The sequence below is a fragment of the Musca autumnalis genome, unplaced genomic scaffold (genome assembly GCF_047663935.1).
Source record: "Musca autumnalis isolate F117 unplaced genomic scaffold, ASM4766393v1 scaffold_1, whole genome shotgun sequence".
Classification (NCBI taxonomy): Eukaryota; Metazoa; Arthropoda; class Insecta; order Diptera; family Muscidae; genus Musca; species Musca autumnalis.
Window position 1 is genome coordinate 308430775 of NW_027411644.1, and position 6000 is coordinate 308436774.

Here is a 6000-nt window from a genome sequence, read left to right on the forward strand (position 1 = left end):
ATTTTTGAGATATAGAGGTTCAGATCAAACATCCATATGTTTTTCTTAGGTCTTCAGTATTCTGCCTGAATACTGCAAATCTTTTCGAAATGGGACTAAAGAAATTCTCTACAAGACTGGCTTTCGTAACTTTTTCCTAGGTTGTACCATTTTTGAGATATATAAGTTTAAGTTGAGAAATTGCAGCAATGACATTGTTTTATAAGGAGGCGGTACAGTCAATCTAGTGTCCTAATTTGAACTTCTATATCTCAATAACGGTAAAAGCTATGAAGACAACATAAAAGTCAATCATGTAGAGAATTTTCATAGCTACAACATTTTCTTTAGTCCCATTTCGATAATACTTGAATCGCGATTTATTTAAAAAGCGCAACGACAATTTTTTGTTTTTTGATTTTTCTTATTTATGAACATTGTAGTTTCAGAATCCGCAAAAAACTTGCGAGGAGTAAGCACCTTTCATTTAAATTTGTTTCAAGAGCACCGTGTTCCTTTGTTTCCTACTTCACAAAAGTTCAAAATCATGGCTTCAATTTTCCACTCAAATTTTATTGAGTGATTTATGGAAGGAAAATGGGATTAGTAGAGAATTGATTTATGCAAAGGGAACGTTCGGATATCATGGCGTTATCCACTAGTATTTTTTATATTTTTATATAAATAAAAGAAACAAATTTCGAGACACGTGTCTTCTTTTCTTGTCTTTTATCTTGTTACTGTTACTGCCATTGAAGTTATTCCCTAAAGATATTTTGGTGTCCAATCGTAGATCTTATCACAAAGAAATTCTGAAGCTGGTAGTCCGATCAAAATAGACACGCGTATAAGGGGGAAATAGCAAAAATTCCCACAAAGCTGAATTTTGGTGGAGAGCTGGGGTTGGCCATTAGAAGCAACGTCCTAAAAGTCCCCATCGATCCCATGTGTGCAAAAGAAGTTATTCGGGGTCAAAGGTCATTTTTGGAGGCATTATTCAGTTTTTTTAATTTTTCTCAAAAACGGTAAGACTTAGCAAAAGCCGTCTAAAGTAAAAGTTGTAGATTTAATAATTGTCTACAAGAGTGGTCTTTATGATTCTTAAAAAAGACTTACCATTTTCGAGATATCGCGATCTAAAGGTCAAATAAAAAATTAGCCGCGTAAGTACATTCTGAGGCGAACCGGTTAAAGTAACGACGCTATGTGTTAGATAATTCCGTAAGCTTTCAAACGATATCCACTTTGCAGTAATCGGTTCAGTAGAACCGGGTCTAACCCGGTTTTAAAATTTGGCCTTTCGGGTCGAATAACCGGTGAACCGGATCTGCAACCGTTGAAAATTATACATTTCCGTAATCAGCGAAACAGACCCTACCTTCGGACAAAACTTGAAAAAAATCGGAGAGTTTTCGTTGGGGTCGTTCCCGTTGGGCTTTCGATTACACATGTGGGTTAAATGGGCTATTTTTGCATAAAATGAATCTAACATTGAATAACTCTACTAAACACGCTCCGATTTTGTTGGAATTTTTTTTAGAAGATAGCTATAATTTCGCTCTTCAAGAAAATATATATTTTTTTGGGGGATAGTCCCGATTACTTCGCTTATTTTAGCCGGTTCGTCTGAATATGTGCATATTTCCCTTATAAGTGCATAAAAATCATGTGTTTTTTAGAACAGCTATATCTCAAGAATGGTTCCTTCTAGGAAAAAAATTATAAAGGTCAATCTTATAGATAATGTTTCTGTCTACAATGTTTACTTTAGTCACTTTTTGATTAGAACAACCGTTTTCAAAAAATAAATCCGAAAACCTAAAAACCCTTAAAATTTGACCTTTGACCCCGAATATTTTGTTTTGCACACATCGGATCGAAGGGGACTTTTAGGACGTTGCTTCTAATGGCAAACCCTAGCTTTCCACCAAAATTCAGCTTTGTGGGAATTTTTGCTATTTCAATGTCTATTTTGACCGGACTATGGTAGTGGTTTTCTTGATAGAGAACTAATGCTGAGCAATAGTGAGTCTATCCATGATGAAATTCTAGTACCCAATCGTGGGTATGTATTGACAAATTCTGTCGCCCAATCGTGCATCTGTCAATAGACTATTTTGGAGTCCAATCGTCGCACTTCTCTTATAGAAATTCTTGTTTCCTATCGTGGATTATCTCATAAATTGATCAGAAAACAAGAAAACTCTTATCTTCAATAATTTTAAAATGAAATTTTGGCGCCCAGATTTATAGCAAAAATCCAAGAACACAATTTTTCCCAATCTACATTTTTTATACTCTCAGCCATTAGTCAAAATGTGCCTCATCGAAATAATGGTTTTAGGGCCAAAGTGTGTTTGGAAGAAACCTGTTTCAGAAATTTTGGAGTAGACTTAGCTATGTTCGTCCGTCTGGGTGGCTGCCTGGAGAACACGATAATTCTGGAACAGATCAACAGATTCGATCCACTCTTACGATAACCTTCCACAGAGTATTTAAAATTTTTCGGAGAAGTACAATTTAAGACCTCTCTAGATAATTAGTAAATATACCTGTGTAAGCTTAAGACCTCAGTATTCATGGCTTCACTTCCTTTATGCTAATAATTTAGTTATAATTAAAAATATGAAATAAATAAATTATTATGTAAATTATTATATAAATAAATTATAAAGACCTCTTTGGAAACGGTTTGCTTTTTTGCAACAATTGTTCTCGGGACCCCTATTACTACAATAGAAGTTTTTTCAGGGACATGCCCATACTTCCAGAGAAAATGGCTCGAAAGCTGTAAGGAACGCCTAGGGCCATCATATGTAGTGGCTGGTGCGCACGACAACTTTCGAACCGGATACTGCGTTGGTCCAAACATTGTTTATAGCAATATTTCTGCGAGCCTTATATAAAGTTCGTAGATGGTGATTTTCGGTCTACTCCTTCTGGTTTTTCCACCCCAAAATTCAAGAATTGTAGCTACAGTGGTTTGCGCGATTTATCTTGAACGGAGCAACAGATATGTACCAAACATTGGTTTTAGTAATATATTGTCTAAACTTAGTATTAGCTCGTAAATGGGTACATCCCAACAAACCTTGAAAGTAGTTGTTTAATGCAGTTTAAGGTCGGTATTCTTTGTCTGTGTATATTTTTTCTTGAAAAAACTGATAATTATACTGTGACGCAGTAAAATGACTTGTGGGCGCAATATCTTTTAAAAGGAATGACTCGAACAAAACATAAAATGTGACAGAAAAGTGCTTTATTGTACAATAGACATTTACTAATTTTTAGGAAGAGACGAGTTTCAAATAATCTTAACGGACGACACTGCGGTGGAATAAAAAATATATCATAAAAAATGATTGATATAGTTTTATTTGTTGCAAATTTCAAACATAATAAAGAATTTGTAATTGTTATAATGATCAAAATAGTTTATTACAAAAAGGTGTTAAAGACTATATACTCATAGCTCTATTCAAAAGTTTCAAAAACAAAAGATCGCAAGGATGTTTTTTCTAGATGTTGTTTATAAGCTAAAGTATTGGACGTAATATGCTACAAACGTTCAATAAATACAAAAAAAAAGTATTGTTCTGAACTCAGTAACACTTACAGTCAGCCTAAAATTACAATTAAACGCTTAAACAACACCTTAAAACTTAACAACAACTCTGCAGAAAATTGCTCAAAAAGTCTAAAGTTTTCATTATTTTTATACTTTCAAATATGTTGGACAATAAGTATACCAAATGTAGTTAAATAATTCTCTGTAATACTTCCTCCAAATACTTTACATATTTCTTGAAAATTTTAAAATAGTTTAAAAATTTACTCAAAAATTAAAAAATGTGTAACATAAGATAATATCCTATGGGAACGAAAATCATTTCGGGGGAGGCCCGGGGGTGGGTAACGTTATATGGAGGCTATACCAAAAGCTGGGGCGATGTAGCCCATCTTCTAAAAGAAATGGAAAAAAGACACTCGGGTGCAAGAATATATCGCTCTAGCTCAATTATAGCGGACCCAAGAGTGATTACAAGATCGACTCAGAATATATATGAGCAAGAATATATATACTTTATGTGGTCGCAAATGATTAACTTAATATACCCTCCACACTATAGTGAAGAGTATAAAAAAAAAGTTTTCGTCGGAGGGATTTTTACATAAATCAAGGTCTAATGTCACATCTTTAGGGGTTTTCGGTCTAGTAAAATTTCGCGAAATGGTATTGTAATAGTAGTGGTGTAGGGTATTATTTACTCGACTCGGCCCAGCTTTGATCCTTTCTTTACTGTTTTATTGGTGTATTTACTATAACCTAAGATTTCTATTGTAAGGTACTACATAAAACAAGTGAGCAAAGGCTATAGGCGGGACGGGGCCGCCCATGAGATACCCTACACCACTACCCCTCTGCATAAGCTTTTCACTGGTAAACATTTCTTTTAGGGAATATAATCCGACTACCACCAAAAATAATATTCCCTTTTTCTCTCTGGGACCCCCATAAGCAATCAAAATTTCCTGACCATCCGATTAAAATTGCGACCTGTAACGAAAAAAAACGTAAGAATTGGATGCATTACCCACTATTGTATCTCCCTGTTTGGCCACCTTCACCAACCTACTTTACTCCAATATAAAGGTCATATTTTATTCTTCCATTACCAGACTTTACCGTTGGAATACCCCTACTAGAAGCCGATGTATTCACAATGAATAAAACGTTGATTTTGTCTCACCATAAGTTTTTTCCCCATTCCGACCCCTTAATATTATCCGACTATCACCAAAATCAATATGCTTTTTCTTCTGTGGGGCCACCATCAACCCCCAAAATTTCGTGACTATCCAATCAAAATTCCAACCAGTAGCGCTATTACAAAAAATGGAAAAATTGGATATACTACTAATGACTTTTGTGATATCTCGGTTGTTTGCCCACTTACGCCAACATCCTTTGCAGCAATATAAAGGAGATCTTTTCTTCTTCCATTGACGGGCTATCATTTTGGAATACTCCTACCAGAAGAAAATAAGAAACATACATAAGAAAAAAACGCTGAGTTTTCTCCGCATAAGCTTATTCCGACTCCTGAATATTATCCGACCATCACAAAACTGAATAGGCTTCTTCCTCTGTGGGTCCCGCATCAACCAAAATTGTGATTACAAACAAATCGGAAAATTACCAACTATTGCGATATATGTATCTGTTGTTTGACCACCTTCGACAACCTACTATACATCATTGTAAAGGTGATATTTTCTACTTTCCGTACCATGTTTTGCTTTTGATATACCTCTTAAAAAACAGAGATATTGACTTTGAAATACAACGTTGACCTTTGCTCCAAATACTTTTTTGCCCATTCCGACCCCTGAATATTATCCGACCATCATCAAACATAATACGCTTTTTCCTCTGTGGGTCGCCCATTAACCCCCAAAATTTCGTGACGATCCGATCAAAATTGCGACCTGTAGCGTATTACAAAAAATCGGAAAATGGGATGCATACCGACAATTGCTATACCTCCGTTAGTTGGCCACCTACGCCAACCTTATTTGAATCATTGTAAAGATGGGATTTTCTACTTTCATACCCAGACTTTGTTTTTGGAAAGTCCCCATCCAAAATCAATATGCTTTTTCTTCTGTGGGGCCACCATCAACCCCCAAAATTTCGTGACTATCCAATCAAAATTCGAACCAGTAGCGCTATTACAAAAAATGGAAAAATTGGATATACTACTAATGACTTTTGTGATATCTCGGTTGTTTGCCCACTTACGCCAACATCCTTTGCAGCAATATAAAGGAGATCTTTTCTTCTTCCATTGACGGGCTATCCTTTTGGAATACTCCTACCAGAAGAAAATAAGAAACATACATAAGAAAAAAACGCTGAGTTTTCTCCGCATAAGCTTATTCCGACTCCTGAATATTATCCGACCATCACAAAACTGAATAGGCTTCTTCCTCTGTGGGTCCCGCATCAACCAAAATTGT